The sequence below is a fragment of the Danio rerio genome, chromosome 7, assembly GCF_052040795.2.
Source record: "Danio rerio strain M-AB ecotype USA chromosome 7, GRCz13ab, whole genome shotgun sequence".
NCBI lineage: Eukaryota > Metazoa > Chordata > Actinopteri > Cypriniformes > Danionidae > Danio > Danio rerio.
Genome location: NC_141027.1, coordinates 77,346,421 through 77,365,000, shown reverse-complemented (window position 1 = coordinate 77,365,000; position 18,580 = coordinate 77,346,421). Strand labels below are relative to the sequence as shown.

Here is an 18,580-nt window from a genome sequence, read left to right as displayed (position 1 = left end):
GCTCTGTTAAACAGCACTTGAGAAATATAAAAAAAATAATAATAATAATTTAAAAAAAATCACAGGGAGGGCTAATAATTTGAACTTCAACTGTATCAGTAAGTGATGTGTCCTAAATGAAAAAAATAAATAAAATAAAATCAAGCTAAAGGTGGAGAAATGAGCAATGCTAAAACTTAAAGAAATGTGCTGAATACTATTCGACTTTGCCTGAAGAGACTTGCGAAAAACTGTGAGTAAAAAACAGGGCTTATGATAGCATAAAACACCAAAATAAACAGCATCCAAATGGTCTGAATGTAAAATAATAATAACAAAAAAAGAGCAGGAATCACAGCACCACCGAGCAAAAGAGAGCAGACGGCCTGATGGAAACGGGAAAACAATAATGAGAGAATAAAATAAACGCACTGTTCTCGCGTAAACCCACCAGAGGTCACTGTCGAACGACTGACTGACTGAATGATTGACTGTTCGACCGGCCAATCGACTCCTTCACTAAACCCAACCAATTTTCCCGATTGACCCGCCCACCTGCTTCCTTCTCTAAACCCAACCAACAGTTTACAAAAGCCGTCAAATAAAAAAAAGCCCTCGTCTGATTTTTACCACGTTTTCGGATTTTACCACATTTTCACCCTGTTATGAACTTGTTCACTTTATTTTTTGGATTCTGTTTTTGTTTTGCTTACTATTTCTGGAACCGCTCTTCCCCGGATTCGAACCCGGTCGTCGTCTACGTGGTCAACTACTCTCTGCGTCTTAAGTCCACCGACGTACACAATGACCTAAATGGATAGACTGGTTGTGGCAGGAAAGCCCTAAGCGCTAAAAGGAACGGAGCCTGTAGCGTTCGCTTTAAAAATTAAATGCAGCTGGCTCTGGCTACATAATTTGCATTCTCCAGAAACATCAGCGGGACTATGTTTTCAGAATGAGATGTGTTGACATGGGGACTCTCCATAGTCATAATGAATTTGATTACTTTTTAATATGTCATTAACTCTTATTATATGGACTTACCCTTACCCTACCCCTAAACCGAACCCTCACATAAAACATTGCATATTTTGAATGTGAAAAGATCCCATTAAGGATGATTTATTAACAGTTTTTGAATAATGAGGACATAATATGTCCTCATAAACCACCTCACCCTTGTAATACCTAGGTCGTACACTCAAAATTCTTAAGTATATTTACAATTTGTTCAAAATTATTGAGCTGAAACAACACAATTCTTGAGTTTTTTTTTGTGTGGACAACTTAATTATTTTATGTTCAATCCACTTAAATTGGTAAAAACTAATAAATCAACTTTTTTTACTTCATGTTGTCCCGACAAAAATGGACTATGTGGAACCCAGCATTCTTTACAGTGTATTCAGTCCATGCCATTATAAAAACCAACAAAACCTCTACACACTCACACACACACACAATGACACCTGCTGATTTAAAGACACAAAATGGAAAGAGTATAAGGATGGCAGAAATCCAGCACCAGCAGACAGCGAGAGGAGAGCGGCGTCTGGTTTTGGTGCGTGGGATAAAGCACAGGTGTGAACTTAACAAGCCGGTTATTAAACACACACCTGCGCTAACACTTTTGGGTATGTGTGTGTGATCGAGGGGGTCTCATTTTTGTCAGGATGCTCTGTTCCCATCCAACCTGTTCTTTCGCAGAAACACAAGAGGCTACGTGTATCTTCTGTTCAGGTGAGGCCTTGAGTATGGAGCCAGATCAGTCTCAAAAATAATACATTCGCAAAAATAAAACTCTTACATGGACAGCACAATTCGCAACATTCAGTTCGTAAATTTGAAGCACAATACATAAACATACAAATTTAAATAATAATTTCAAAACATGGTCATAAATATTTCCCCAAACAAGTTGTGTACATTTATGAATTTGCTTTGCATTTACGAATTGGATTTGCATATTTAAGAACTGTGTTTTGAATTTAAGAATTGGATTTGCATATTTACGAACTGTGTTTTGAATTTAAGAATTGGATTTGCATATTTACGAACTGTGTTTTGTATTTACGAATTGTGTTCTAAATTCATAAATTGTGTTTTGAATTTACAAATTGGATTCGTGTATTTACGAAATCGATATGCGTATTTACGAACTGTGTTTTGAATTTAAGAATTGGATTTGCGTATTTACGAACTGTGTTTTGAATTTATGAATTGGATTTGTGTATTTATGAATTAGATTTGCGTTTTTACGAATTGTGTTCTGAATTCATAAATTGTGTTTTAAATTTATGAATTGGATTTGCAAATATATGATTGGTGTTTTGAATTTAAAAATTGGATTTGTGCATTAATGAATTGGATTTGCGTATTTAAGAATTGTGTTCTGAATTCATGAATTGTGTTTTCAAATTACGAATTGGATTTGTGTATTTACGAATTGGATATGCGTATTTACAAACTGTGTTTTGAATTTCTGAATCGGATTTGCAAATATATGATTGGTGTCAGAATTTATGAATTGGATTTGTGTATTTACGAATTAGATTTGCGTATTTATGAATTGTGTTCTGAATTCATGAATTGTGTTTTGAACTTACGAATTAGATTTGTGTATTTACGAATTGTGTTCTGGGGTCAGTTCTTCAAACGTGGATTACTCAGTTAGCTGGATTTGGATATTGACGATTTGACACGATCCAGGATCGTTTCGTTCTTCAAAGCTGATCCGAGAGTTGTTGTCATGGCAACAGATCTGCTAGGTCAAACCTGATCGGGAGCAGGTTCAAATCATATAAACAGGATTAGATCGGCTCAGTTCAAGCAAAGATAATACAGAAAGTACCGAGTTCTGATATTTTCTTACAGTAAAAGTTATATACACTTGGGAAAATAGTAGTTTTTAACTATATATTTAAAGTTATAGTCATTAATAAAATAAATAAAGTTTTACATATTAATAAAACGTATGCAATCTGCACCCTCGAAATGAAAGTACAAAGACTGCCACCTGGTGGTGCAAAGAGAAAACTTATTGATATGAACTTTTTAGATCGCTTTAGTACAAATTGTGTATAATAGAAATGCACAATATGTGACTTTTTTTTAAAAGCAATAATACATTTATGCAGTCATAAACATGTTTTGACAGTTAATATGCCAGTGATTTGATGCTTCACAAAAGTTGCAGACGCCTTTACCAATATCAAAATGCTTTTGGAAACAACCAGTTATTCTTTACACCGATTAAAAAACTGTACTATAATAAAGAAAATCTTTTCTAAATGTAGAACTAAATACACTGATTTGCATTGAAATACATGATGAATACTCTTGTCTTGACAAATGAAAGTGTAAAGCCTGCAGCTCACAACAAATGTGAAGTTACTGCGTGTCTTATTTAACAAGCCGTTTACTGCTAATTTGATGTAATTTTGCTCACATGGATAATTGAATATTAATCAGATGATGTCATTACGCTGCTGTGCCGTCAGCCAATCGTTGCATTGCTGATCATGATTTCGAGGATCGATAGATCTGTCCTTAACAACAAACGCAGCGATCTCAGATCAGTTCATCCAGACATTCTAATCTGATTCGCGAACTTGTTTGAAGAACCAAATAAGCGAGAGATCAGTTATCAAGATTAAAAGATTCAGGATCTGCCAAATCATCTTAGATCATTTAAGCGAGGTACGAAGAACGGACCCCTGAATTGATGAATTGTGTTTTGAATTTACAAAATGGATATGCGTATTTATGAACTATGTTTTGAATTTTTTAATTGGATTTGCGAATATATGATTGGTGTTTGAATTTATGAATTGGATTTGTGTATTTATTAATTAAATTTGTGTATTTACGAATTGTGTTTTGAATTTATGAATTGGATTTGCGAATATATGATTGGTGTTTGAATATCTAAATTGGATTTGTGTATTTACAAATTTGATTTGCATATTTGCGAATTGTGTTCTGAATTTATGAATTTTGTTTTTTATTTATGAATTGCATTTTTTGAATTTACGAATTGGATTTGTGAATTTGGTGATTTGAATAAAAAAATTTAATTTGCGTATTCACGAATGGTGTTCTGAATTTACAAACTGGATTTGTGAATTTCTGAATTGTGTTTTGAATTTATGAATTGGATTTATGTATTTATGAAAAATATTCTGAAGTTACAAATTGTGTATTTACGAATTGCATTTTGAATTTACGAATTCAATTTCATAAATGTGAATTATGTATGAATTTAAATTTTAATTAGTAAATGTTTTATTTTTGAGACTGATCTGGCTCCGTACTTGACGGAAGAAGAAAAATCTTGGAAGTCTGCTGATTGGATGATTTTCATGCCTTGCTTAATAAAAAAGCTATAGGGAGCTCGCTTTTTATGGACCCCTTGTTTGTATGTCTGTCCCGGGTTTCATTGTTCTCCAGCCCCAGCTGTTTCTACTCTGCTCGCAATTGATGTAATTTATTCTTCTGCTAATTTAACTGGCCTCAGCTGAGATGGGGAGACAGGCACAATAACAACAACAACAACAACAAAATAAAAGGCCCATCTGCACCGGCGTCAGCCCCCCTTCTGCGTCAAGGTTGAAGCCCACGCAAGAGCTCTGACAAATAGCGGTAACTTTTCTCACTCACGATATTGAAAGAGAATATTCAGATTCAGCAGCCAGGAAGAGTACAGATGTCTAATGCTGTCTGACTGCTTGACTTTTGCTATGCTCAGTGCAGATATTATAATATATGTAGATATTAGGGGTGTATTGGTACACAGAAGTCATGTTTCGGTTTTCGGGTCAGGTTTGATAGGGGTTTGGTACAACAGAAATAAGCAACAAATCCCAAGTGCTTGCCTTTTTGTTTTATTTTAAACAGGCAAAACTGTTTCATCGCAATCAGCTACAGAACTGAGTATTTTCTTGCGATGCAAAAGTACAAAATAAAGAGAAGAATGAAAACTAAAACTTTAAAACCCAGCTATATAACCTTGATGTCTAAGCGATGCCAAAAAAACAAGTCAAAATGAAAATTGATTATATGTGATTTGATTTGACAAAAATATGCAAAATAAATATATTTAAACATACTGTATATGAATATACAATTTATATTATATATAAATATAAACAAATATTTTAAATAAAAGAGGTTTTTGCAAAAAAAAAAAAAGCACAAGTGGATTTAGCTGGTTTTGATGCAAAAGAAAATCGGTCACACTTTACAATAAGGTTCATTAGTTAGTGTTAATGCATTTACTAACATAAACAAACAATGAACAATACATTTACTACTGTACTTGTTCATGTTAGTAAACGTTAGTTAATGAAAATACAGTAGTTCATTGTTAGTTCATGTTAACTCATGGTGCATTAACTAATGTTAACAAGCATGGACTTGAATGTTAATAATGCATTAGTAAATATTCAATTATGATTAACAAATGCTGTACATGTGTTGTTCATGATTAGTTCATGTTAGTAAACGCATTAATAATGAACCTTACTGTAAAGTGTTACCAGAAAATCTATCTTGTTAAAAACCAAAGAAATGTCTAGAGTGACATTTATGAAAAAAAGCTATTTTATTTACTAGCTAATAACCTTATCATTACATTTAAAATGAAACTTCTGAACCTAATCAATAGGAGCCTGGTAGAAAATGCTCGTTTACAAGAAAAGAGGTCTGATGGATAAAAGAGGGTTTTGCATCTGAACTCTTCATTTACAGTTGAAGTCAGAATTATTAGCCCCCCTGAATTATTAGACTGCTTGTTTAATTCTTCTGTTTAATTCTGTTTAATTTGTTCTGGTTAACAGAGAGCTGATTTTTTTCAACACATTTCTAAACATAATAGTTTTAATAACTCATTTCTAATAATGGATTTATTTTACCTTTCCCATCATGACTGCAAATAATATTTTACTAGATATTATTCAAGACACTTCTTTATAGCCCAAAGTGACATTTAAAGGCTTAACTAGGTTAATTAGTTTAACTAGGCAGGTTAGGGTAATTAGGCAAGTTATTGTATAATGATGGTTTATTCTGTAGACTATCGAAGAAAAAAAATAGCTTAAAGGGGCTAGTAATTGTCCCTAAAATGGTGTTTAAAAAATTAAAAGCTGCTTTTATTCTAGCTGAAATAAAACAAAAAAAGACTTTCTCCAGAAGAAAAAATATTATCAGACATACTGCGAAAATTTCCCTGCTCTGTTAAACATCATTTAGGAAATATTTAAAAAAGAAAAAAAAAAAATTAAAGGGGGCTAATAATTCTGACTTCAACTGTATATGCTGTATATATAATTTTTTTTTTGTTGAACATAGTACAGTATTGGATTATTTTTTTATATTACTAAACATGTTGTTTTATTACAGCAGATATAATGTAACCACAACACATTAATTCAAGTTATTAATTCAAAAATTCAACTTCTGCATGTTTACATTTAATGCACAGTGAGTTAACATGAACTACCCTGAATTTAAATAGCGTTATCTTAAATTAAAGGAGACCTATTATTCAGGAGGTTTAAGAGCATGGTTTCCGCTACATTCATTTTTCCGTGGCGGGGCGCCACACCAAAATTCCTCCCGCCACGGCTACATTACAGCTTCTTATTCAAAATATTTCATTGTTTTTTTAAATAGCAGGTTAAAAATCGCACCGAAAACGTATGAAAAGGTAGGTGAATTTTAACAGCGCAAACTTTTCTGTGACCGTGGTAGTGCTGTGCGTTCTGTTTAACCCTTCAAGGTGACGTGCTGACAGACAGACTGACAGGTGCGTGATGCGTGAGACCAGCAAACACGGCGTAGCTTTCAGTTATGATGAACACAGTTTCCATAATTATACTTTATTTATAGATAAAGGTCTGTGGCTCTGCATATAATGACTTTATCTTGCTGGAGTTATAGCCGTTTCACTTTACTTCAGGACGCATTAATGCCGCGGTCCGCTCCGCAAGTCTATCGGAGACATTTATAAATATTCCTAGCAAATGTTGGAGACATACTCGGTACATAAACGCACTAAATCACACTTCAGCCACGTTTATTTGAGGGCGCGCAAGAAAATCTGCACTTGTGCAGCGTATATTTGAGGATGCGCAAGAAGCTTTGTGGACGAACAGAGGAAATTGGCGCACAAGTAGAGATTGACATGCTCGTAGGCTTTTACATGAATGCGATCTCGACTGAATTCTGCGCCCACGACATTTGTCAATGAAATAACGCCACATGTAGTGGTAGATCTGTGTAAAATGCCCAACAGAGTCTGCCGCCACAGCTGGAAAAAATACTAGAGGAAACACTGAAGAGGTTTAAACACAGTTGTGCAATAAAAGTGTAAAGCCAAACTCTAATGGTAAAAATGTGCTAGCTATTTTATTTTTTATAATCACACTTGATAAAAACAGTCAGCAGAAACACTTTGATTGACATTTTCCTTTTTTATGTGTCACCAAAGGGGGAAAGTCCCGCTAATTAGTTACGATTTATTCCTCATCAGCATAAACAGCCCCGAGTGTGAAGCAGCCGTCTGCTATTAAAGTTTGAACAATACTATACTGCCTATTAGGGGTGTCAAAATTAATTGTTTCTTCTGTGCACCGCGATGCAGACGCGGACAATTCGGAATTGGTTCAGTAATAATCATAACCGGTTATTATGTACTGACGTCATTTATCTCCTATGCGCTCTGTCGCGAAGGAGGTGAGCGCCGGTATTTACAACACTCAGGCAACTCAGGGCCGGCCCGTGGCATAGGCACCATGGGCAAATGCTAAGGGCGCTGTATATCCAGGGGGGCGCCAGAAATGAGCACGGTTAGGTTGGTTTTGTTTTTGATTTTCCAGACACACATTCAGTTATAGACGTCAATAACTCAAAAACCTCTTACCCTAAAAAGATCTAAAGTGTGTTTCCTACACAAAGACAAAGCTGGTTATGTTTCACAGCTGTCTTTTTCTTATCTTTTTCGCTCGATATTACGAGCACTGCTCCGTTTAAGCCCTCGCAATATGTGTTAAGCCGGGAGAGCTCGCGCTCAGAGGAGCTCTCAGTAAGGGACCGTCGGAAAAGTGCCTCTTTTTTTCATTTTTCTGCTCCGCTCAGCGCGAGCTCTCCCTGTTGCGAGGGCTTAAGTGTGTGTGTGTGTGTGTGTTTGGTGCTGTTTGTGTTTGTGTATGTGTGTGAATGAGAGACAGTGTGGTGCTGTGTGTCTGTGTGTTTATACCGACAGCTTGTTATAGCCTCCCCCCTAAAATATAACACTGTGTATGGAAAGCATCGTCAATGCACCGTGATGCACCGAGATATCAAATTGAGCCGAATGCATGATAATCGTAATCGTAACCGAACCAAACCGTGAGACCAGTATAGGTTCACACCTCTACTGCCTATATTGACAAAAACTCTAGAAACTGCATGCTATGCCACTCCTAAAATGATTTGAAGGTTTACATCATCACTACAATGAGATTTTATGTAAGGGATCATTCATAAGTTTCATGCTGAAGTTGTATTCTTGAGGTCAGGGGTTTGTTCAAATCCGACAAAATCCTGACGAAACCACAATGTTATCATCATGCTAAAAATCTAACATGGCCTCGTAATTGCGGTTTTCTCCATCATTATAAAGCGCTTTGTCAGTGCGGTTCAATCATGACCAGAGAACCTGATGGCACTTATTATGCAAAGCGGTCAGGAAGGCACGGGCTCAATCTGTGTTTAAAATCAGCCCCACATTATTCATCCAGCGCTACAAAGCATCCAGTCCCCAAAGCGTTGCCGTTAATTGTTCTCACCGTCTCCATCTCTCAGCCCAATCAATTGGAGTATTGTTACAAACACAAGCACGCTCTTTTAATACTCAACTCCCAATGTTATTTACTGCTTTAGTTTGGCTTGAATTGTCATTTTTGAGAGTTTCCTCAAAGGCTTTTTTGTGGATCCGATTTGAATAATATATTTTTATCACTATTTTCTGTCTCAAAGTTTCACATATATCATCTTCGGTGTTGCAGAAAGCTACTTTAGAAAGTAATGTATTACAATATTGAGTTACTCCCCAAAAAAGTAACTAGTTGCATTACTTTTGATGGTAAGTAATGCGTTATGTTACTTTTGAGTTACTTTTGCGTTACTTTTTCTGACCTGGCTGAAGCTGGATCGCTTTCAGAACTTGCAGGTTTTTTTTTTTTTTTTTTTTTAAGAGAAGTTCTGCAATTAACAACCCACTATATAACCCTAATTTACCCAAAAAATGTATGTAGGATCATGTGAAAACTTCCTGACCCCAGAGCTCTACATGCCATACAAATTAATACCAGTTTAAAGCAATGTGTTTGCTACTTTCGTAGTTTTTCTCTTAAAGTAAAATCACTGTCACTATTCTCTTATACCATCCTCAGATAATCCTCTTTTCCTTTTCTTCGACCCAAGCTCATTCTGAAAATGTAGCTCCGCAGACGTTTCTGGAGACCGCGATTTACGTGGCCGGAGGTACGTATGGCTATATTTCGTTTTTGTAAGCGAACACTACGGGCGCCGCTCCTCTTTGCGCCCGTCGGCTGGTGGCTCACGTCTGTGTGGAGGGCTTTTCCGCCGCAACCAGTTTGTCCGGTTAGCTCATCATGTTACGTCGGCGGAGCGGAGCCCCAGAGGGGAGATGGCCGCGACGACCGGGTTCAAGAGCGGTTCCAGAAATCCAGTAAGACAAAAAAAACGAATCCAAAAAATAAAGCGAACGAGTTCATAATGGGGCGAGAATGCGGTGAAAACCAAAATCGTGGTCAAAATCAGATGAGGGCTTTTGTTTTTTCTGGACGGCTTTGTAAATCGTTGCTTGGGTTAAGGGAAGGAGGAGGGGGAGGGTGGGTTGGCCGATTGGCCGGCCGCCCAGTCAATTGTTCAGTCATTTAGTCAGTCGGACAGACGGTCGCTCGACAGCGGCCTCCGGCGTCTTTACACGAGAACAGCGCGGGCGCGAACGGCACTCGCAAGAGGCGTTCAAGACGCAAAAAAGCGCGCACAGCGACCTCTCGCGGATTCACGAAAACAAAAACTGCACAAATACGTACCTCCCGGGAGGTCCGCGAGGCTACGTTTCCAGAATGAGCCTGGGTTGGAATATTTCTAGCAAGGCTTTACATTTACATTCCTTTCTGTCTGTTCCTGCATTCTCTCATTGCGTGCAGGATTCAACAAAACTACATATTAATTCAGCAATTAATTTTTTAAAAGCGAATTTACTAAACTCAAAAGTAACTCGCATTACATTTTTTAAAAAAAGTTACTCCAATATTATTACTTAATTTTTTAAAATTAATTAGTGACTTTTCTCGTTACTTAGAAAAGTAATTTTATTATGTAACTCGCGTCACTTGTAATGCATTACACCCAACACTGATCATCTTTAGGTTGCAATTACATTCAAGAATGAAATCCAAATATTGCTGATGATTGAAAGGATGTTGGTTCGATTGGGTATAGCTTTACTTCGATGGAGAAAAATTAAGACCTGTTTAAAATGATTTAAGACCTACAAGACAATATTTCAGTGAATTTAAGACAAATTAAGGCTTAAAATTTTGTTTTTGAAATTTAAGACATTTTAAGACCCCATGGAGACTCTGCATATTGGGATTCAAAAGCATAAATAAACAGGGAAAAATAAATAAAAACACAAATCACAAACACAGAAAACTGCTAATTTATGAATATCATCTGATTACATTCTGATTATGTACCCCATATACATTTCTGGAGAGTGCAATTACGTACCAGTAGCTACATATTTTTGCAGTTTTTGTTTTTAGCACCAGAGGCCGCTGTGTATGCTTTTTAAGATCTCAAATTTCTCTCATGAGAGCCACTCGTGCCTGCTGTTCTTGCCTAAATCCACTAGAGGCCGCGATCAGACTGATACCCCCACCCACCTCCTTCCCTAAACCCAACCGACAGTGTTCTCAAAAGCAATCCAGAAAAAGAAAAGCCCTTGCGGCAGCTTGATTTTACCACGTTTTTAGGTTTTCACTCTGTTATTTACTTGTTTTTTTTTTTTTTTTTGGCTTTCGATTTTGTCTTACCTGCTTGCTGATACAGTTCTTCAACAGACTCTAAACCCGTCATCGCAATCAAAATGCATCTCAAATCCACGGACCTACACTGCGAGCCACTGGACAAACTGGTAACAATGGAAAAGCTGTCCACATGAAGGTAAGCGGTCAGCTGGTTAGCGAGAAAAGGAGCGGCACCATACTGCCCAGTAGTGTTCGTCATAAAGACGAAATGCAGCCATACGCTCCTCTGGCTACATAATTCGCGATCTCCAAAATGTATACAAGGCTACATTTTCAGAATGAGTCTATGTTGAATATTTTTCAATGTTGTTTACTGCTTTCATTTGCCTTGAATTGTCATTTGAGAGTCTCCTCGAAGCCTTTTTTTTTTTGTGGATCAGATTTGCCTAATATCTTTTCACGCCAATATATTTGCAAACCAATATCTTGTCATGTTTAACAATGGATTCATGACACTCCATTGTAAAGCTGGGCCAGAACGCCTCGCTCCGTGTTTGTGGACGTCTTTGCAGGAGATTGATTTTGAAGACACATCAGGGCTATCAGACGGGAGATTATGTGGCCTTACATCCTCTTATCATGTGCCGTTCCCAGCCATCGCCTCATAATCTCCATTTCGCTGTTTTCTGTCACAGTTATCAGCACTCTCTGTCTTCTTTTCTGTGTCATAATGTTAATGATTAAAGTGAATCTCTTGATTTTTTTCTTTCCTGAAGTTAGACTGTCTAAAAATACACCATCACACATGTGCAATTACAACCGAGCATGATATCCTTCTTATCGAAACCTCCGCAGAAACAGCACTAATTGTGGAACAATTACCCATGTCACCTTTAATCTGAAAGCACATCTTATATAAGAGTAGTTGTGGTTATAGATGTTTTTTGCACAAGTTTAATGACTTATGGTTTGTTCCACTGAAATATTGTAAGAGTTTAGTTGCAAAATTAGATTATTAAATGGATTATTTGTAGTAAAACTGACTTTGAGGCTACGTTAAAACCACTATTTTCTGTTTCAAACGTCCACTGAGCATCTTTAGGTTGTAATTACATTAAAGATTGAAATTGATTTTTAAAATGTAATATAAAAACAGTAATATTTTTTTCCCAAAATGCAATAAATCCTTGACATATTTTCTGTCTCCAAAATGCAATATTTAATCAATATAAAAGTGATTTTTCATATTGAAAACGGTTTAAAATACACACATTTTTTTTTTTTTTTTGCACAAGTTTAATGACTTATGGTTTGTTTCACTGAAATATTGTAACAGTTTGGTTGCAAAATTAGATTATTAAATGGATTATTTTGAGTAAAGCTGACTTTGTTGCTAGATTAAAACTACAATTTTCTGCTTCAAACATTCACTGAGCATCTTTCGGTTGTAATTACATTAAAAAGTGAAACTGATTTTCACAAATTTAATATAAAAACAAAGCAATAAATCCTTTACACATTTTCTGTCGCCAAACTGCAATATTTAATCAACATAAAAGTGATTTTTCATATAGAAACTGTTAAAAATATACAAAAATTAATGTTTGCACAAGTTTAATGACTTATGGTTTGTTCCACTGAAAATATTGTAAGAGTTTGGTTGCAAAATTAGATTATTATTTGGATTATTTTTAGTAAAACTTCTTTGTGGCTACATTAAAACTACTATTTTCTGTTTCAAACATTCACTGAGCATCTTTCGGTTGTAATTACATTAAAAAGTTAAACTGATTTTCACAAATTTAATATAAAAATAATGTAATAAATCCTTTACACATATATATATATATATATATATATATATATATATATATATATATATATATATATATATATATATATATATATATATAAATAAATTAACGCTTTAAAAAGGTAATTTACATTTTACCTCACCCATGTGAAAGTTAATAATTAAACATTTCATTAAAAGGACATTTAAAAGGATACAAAACAGGACATTTTGACATCAAATTACAGACTCTAAATAACATTATATGAAAACCATTAGTGATTATGGCTATTTGCATTATCATGTTGTTGTAATGGTGAATTGATCCGAATATATAAGCCTCTGAACTTGGTTAAAATTATCCTAGGAACATGACAAAATTCCTTTATTTACATTCATTTGGTTAATGTTGCAATAATAAAAACATTCATGGGATTAATAAAACACTGTCATATTATTCACACTGTGAAGTTAGATTCACTTATTATGATGATAACTTTGTATTGACTTACTTGGGGGATCTGCCGTTTGTGGCTTCCCTGTTGCTCTGCATATCACTGCTGTCAAACTAGGGAGAAACTTTCAGTCGTCAGCTGCAAAATGGCTCGATTCTGCCCGGTTTTATCAACTTCAAGTAAAACATTTTGCCGTTTTTCAATAGGTAAGTGTGACAGAACTTGCCGTCGTGTGAGAGCAGGTAACAGCCGGCATTTTTTGTCACGGTAAGCCGGTTGTTTTCAAAACGCCGCACCGCCATTCAATGTTTACAGTACGTGGAATGGTGCCCTGTGATTGGTTTAGAAGCGAGGCTTCCGTTTGTTGTGGTTTGGAAAAAGGGAGAACACGTGATAAAATAACGAGGCGGATATCGCAATTTATGTTCAATTAAAAACTGCTTGTATATTTAATACCCTCCTTGTTGAAATTTCGTACACTATTGAATCTCTTAAGCTTATAAGTAATAATAAGAATAATAAGTTTCTTAAAGCTTATGATAATCTCTTCTTTATTTAATTATTTATTATTTGTTATTGTGTTTTTCTTCAATGCAGTGATGTTATTATTCTTGTATTATTCAATAAAAAAATTAATAAAAAATTAAAAAAACAGCTTGTTCAAAACCGACCAAATACAATACTGACTTTGGAGACAAAACTTTTTTTAAATCGTTTTAAATCCAAAATCTTCATCTGTTTGTGGCAAAAAAAATGCATGAAGGATCCAGAAAATATATCTTTTTAATGCGTAATTTGAGTAATTTTAGATGAAAAAAATAAATAAATAAATAAATAAAATAAGAAATGCTGCATGAACACACAGAAACACACTTTTTAAAGATGAATTAAACCAAAATAAACTTTACTGTAAAATAATAATAATAAATAATAATTATATATACTTTATTTATTAAGTTTTATACTTTAAGATTCACAGTTTTTATTTTTGTCATTTATTTATGATTATGAGTTGCCTTATGGGACTGTTATCTTGGCACTGTTGATTTTTAACATTGAAATGTTAGCTGTGCAGTTTAACAAAGCAACTTTTAACGACTTCTATTGAAATTTTAGTAGTTTAAAAATATATTGCATAATGAATAATATATAGAGGCCTAAGTCTATAAAATAACATAAAACAGTCGAATCAGGTTTTAAAAAGACTTTTAATTGCTTAACTTGGTTAACTGGGGTAAATTAATGGGGTAATTAAATTAAAAATGGGGTAATAAAATTGTTACATTTATATAGCGGTTTTCTGGGCACTCAAAGCGCTTTACACATAGGGGGGGAATCTCCTCATCCACCACCAGTGTGCAGCATCCACCTGGATGACACAACGGCAGCCATTTTGCATTAGACCACACACCACACACCAGCTGATTGGAGGAGAGGAGACAGAGTGATGAAGCCAATTATGATATGGGGAGGGTTAGGAGGCCATGATGGACAGAGAATTAGCCAGGATGCCAGGGTTAAACCCCAACTCTTTTCAAAGGACATTCTGGGATTTTGTAACAACCACAGAGAGTCGGGACTTCGGTTTAACGTCTCATCCGAAAGACGGCGCTCACTGAGCAGTATAGAGTCCCCGTCACTATACTGGGGTATTAGAGCCCACACAGAGCACAGGTTGGGCGCCCCCTGCTGGTCTAACTAACACCACTTCCGGCAGCAACCTAGCTTTCCCATGTGGTCTCCCATCCATCTACTGACCGGATGCAGCTCTGCTTAGCTTCAGTGGGCGACCATGTGAGAGTTGCAGAGAGCTAGTGTAACATGATTATTTTGGATATATTGATTTCACTATATTTTCCTCCTGTTTACTTACTGTTCATATAAAATTGTTTTGTGTTCACAATATAAATGTAAAAAGAGTCTGTAAAGTGACAGTGGTTTCACCTCTTCTCCCCCCCTTGGGTTAACGTCAAGGTGGTATAGTCCAAGCAGCCATACCTGTTGCACTATTGCTTGAGCGGTCTTTACCTTGAACTAAGGAGGTATGCTCTACCTGTTCCAAATTGAACTTGGCTCTGGCCATAATTAACACACACACAAATGCATATTTAAGTTTAATTTTAATCATTTGTTATATTTACTGATGTAAAAACAGTTTGTTATATTGTAGAATGTTATTTTTGTTGACAGTGTACATTTAATGTAACGAGCTGAAGCTGCCGATCTGTCATAATAACATTTTCTGTGCAGGTATGCATTTATGTTTTTTATTTTTGACAATGTAATATGTGGATTGTCACTGTTCACATGCTGATTTTATTAATTGTGAGAACTAGTTTTCTCTTTCCCTTTCCTGTCTTCGCGTCCTTCCGCAGCGCCCCTCGCTCGTTTCCTCCATCTTTCATTCGCCTTTTTCTCCTTTTCCACCTTTACCTTGAACTAAGGAGTGTACATTTAATGTAATGAGCTGAAGCTGCCGATCTCATAATAACATTCTCTGTGCAGACTCAAAATGGTGTCCTCTCGTCATACACTACACAACGCAGAGCAAAAGAGAGTACGGTTACACTAGCCAGAAGTTAGAGGTAATTAGGCAAGTTATTGTATAAAACAGTGGTTTGTTCTGAAGACAATCGAAAACAAATATAGCTTAAAGGGGCTAATAATATTGACCTTAAAATGCTGTTTAAAAAATTAAAAACTGCTAGCCGAAAATAAAACAAATAAAGTTTCTCCAGAAGAACAAATATTTTCAGACATACTTTTGTAACGAAAGGGAAATGACACAAACAACTGGGCTAAGATCCAAATGCTGGTTTATTCGTCGTCAGGCAAGCAATGGTCAATACAGGTGCAAACGGGCAAGTGTAGGCAGCCCAGAATCGTAATCAGTAAACAGGCGAGAGGTCAAAAGGCAGGCGGCAGGCAGGGAGAACAAGGCTAGGTAAAACACGGTGAAACAAGACAAGTAATAACACGTTGTAATGTCACTAACAGTAAACAAGACTCGGCAAAGTGAATAGGTGAGTGTGTGGCTTAAATAGTGCGTGCAATCAGTCTCTGACAATCCTCAGGTGGTGCGAGTAATCATGTCAGGGTTCAGGAAGGATGAGGGAGCGAGGACTCAAGTGCAAACAGGATGATTTATTGATAATAAAAATAAAACAAAATTAAAACAAAAACCACCCCGAGGGGGAAAAACATAACTATAAAACAAACACTCAAACAAACTTGGATGGGCTGGCAGGACAAACAGGACTGGATAGCACACGACATGGAAATAACGACGACGAACAGGCAAATGACTGAAAACATGAGGGGGATTATAAAGCAAAAAGTAAATTGACACACAGGTGAACATGACAAACTAATAATGAGTAAACAAGGAGGGTGGGACTAGACAATAGACGGGAGAGCGCATGACACAGAGACAATACAAGCCATGCGCTCACATAACGCAACACTGAAGCACACGACAAAAGCACGTGACCACAATGTAAACACCAAGCCACGTGCTTTGACAAGAGACGCAAGACACGAGCACACGATAGATAAACACCTTACCGTGCGCTCACACATAAGCAACGCGCATGCTTCATCTCAGCGCCAACCAAAACTGAAACCAACTAGACGGAGGCGCCGAGAATAAAGCAGCGCGCTGCTGACAGAACAAACACAAACACTAGTACAAGAGCGCGCGCGTCTGAGGGACGCAGAGTGTGCGCGGCCACATCAAGTGGCAGCGCGCACACTCTGCGTACACCCACGACTACGCGCGCGCGCGCACACAGAGACAGAAACAGGACCAGACATGGAGTAGTGTCAGAGCTCTGCCACCAAAACAAGAATTTACAAGACCAAAGTGGCAGAACCCTGACAAATCAGTCTAGATGAGGAAGCATGTGTGAGTGTGACCGGAGTGCATGTATGAAAATGTAGTACATAAATGGCGTATTTGAAGTCCATGGTGAGTGAGAACCAGCGATCTTATGGAATCTGGTAATCGTGACAACTGTGAAAAATTCCTGAATCTGTTAAACATCATTTGGCAAATACATAAAAAAAAAAAATCAGAGTAGGGCTAATAATTCTGACTTCGACTCTATGTTTGATAATGGGCGTCTGCAAACGTGTGTTTATGCGAATATTTGTGGGGGAGACTCCCTCAACCTCCCTCCCCGCCGCTGCCCCGTAAGGATCTCATTTCCGCCGGCCGTAAAACATTAAGTTGTTAAATTTCTTTATGCGTCTTGCTCCCCGCGCTGAAGGGCTCTGAGCGTGTCTGAAATTGAGTGATTGCCTGCAGCCTTTGGATTGCTTAACCCCTACTGTCACACAAACCTCTGTGGACTTATATTTTTAGGACTTTTTTCCCCGCTTCCTCTCCACCCCCTGCTTTTTTCTCTTTCTCTATTCCTCTCTTTAGTCTCTCCATTTGCCTAATTCTCTTGCCTCAAGTGTCTTTTCTCTTTTGTTCTTCTTTTATCTTTCTGTCATTTTGGCATTTTTTCTCTGCTTTGCTGTGAGAAAAATGCTAGTATTGAACCTTGCTGACAAATTCATTCATTCATTCATTCATTCATTCATTCACTTATTCATTCATTCATTCATTCATTTTCTTTTCAGCTTAGTCCCTTTATTAATCTGGGGTTGCCACAGTGGAATGAACCACCAACTTATCCAGTATATGTTTTACACAGCGGATGCCCTTTCAGCTGCAACCCATCACTGGAAAACATCCATACACACTCATTCACACACATACACTACGGACAATTTAGCCTGCCCAATTCACCTGTACCGCGTGTCTTTGGACTGTGGGGAAAACTGGTGCACCCGTAGGAAACCCACGCGATCAAGGGGAGAGCTTGCAAACTCCACACAGAAAAGCCGACTGACCCAGCCGGGGCTTGAACCAGCAACCTTCTTGCCGTAAAACGATTGTGCTACCCACTGTGCCCCCCTGCTGCCCTGTTTATATCTTCTTACTGCAAATTTTGTCTCTGTTTGAAGCACACTAGCTTCTATACACTTTTAAGAGTAACACACTCCGCGTCAAGAGTCTCCGCGTCTCATGGCTTCAAACGCCCCAGCTTGTTCATTGTGTGTCAGCATTGTCTTCTGAGGCGCAAGTACATTTATTAAATAAATAATTGACGCAGCTTCTTCAACCACAGTAAATTCTGTTTTTATGATAATTTATATTATGATATTTTGATATTTGTGGCCAGTTAATTATGAAGTGACGATTTTGTTCTCTTTGACTGGTTGGATGGAAACGCTGCTTTATTCGCATCTTTTATACAATA

General features: G+C 36.8%; 2 long non-coding RNA genes across 3 annotated transcripts in view; both read right to left on the bottom strand.

Moving 5' to 3' along the window:
• LOC147836231 (uncharacterized) overlaps positions 1-5,083 on the bottom strand; it is a 5,306-nt gene extending 223 nt beyond the window's left edge. The window contains exons 1-4 of one of the 2 annotated variants that reach the window (XR_015496641.1): positions 3,694-5,083; positions 2,177-2,700; positions 2,034-2,138; positions 1-1,995 (exon numbers count right to left, since the gene is read on the bottom strand). The exon at positions 1-1,995 is cut by the window's left edge and continues 223 nt beyond it. This is a non-coding gene — a long non-coding RNA (uncharacterized LOC147836231). Of the gene's footprint in view, positions 1,996-2,033; positions 2,139-2,176; positions 2,744-3,693 lie in introns of those variants that run through there. The other variant, XR_015496640.1, reaches the window with a different exon arrangement.
• Positions 5,084-10,394: 5,311 nt separating this feature from the next.
• LOC141375211 (uncharacterized) lies at positions 10,395-13,606 on the bottom strand. The gene is made up of 3 exons (XR_015496623.1): positions 13,465-13,606; positions 13,329-13,384; positions 10,395-11,744 (listed from the first exon to the last, which is right to left on the bottom strand). It is a non-coding gene; the product is annotated as an uncharacterized LOC141375211 (long non-coding RNA).
• Positions 13,607-18,580: the final 4,974 nt, after the last annotated feature.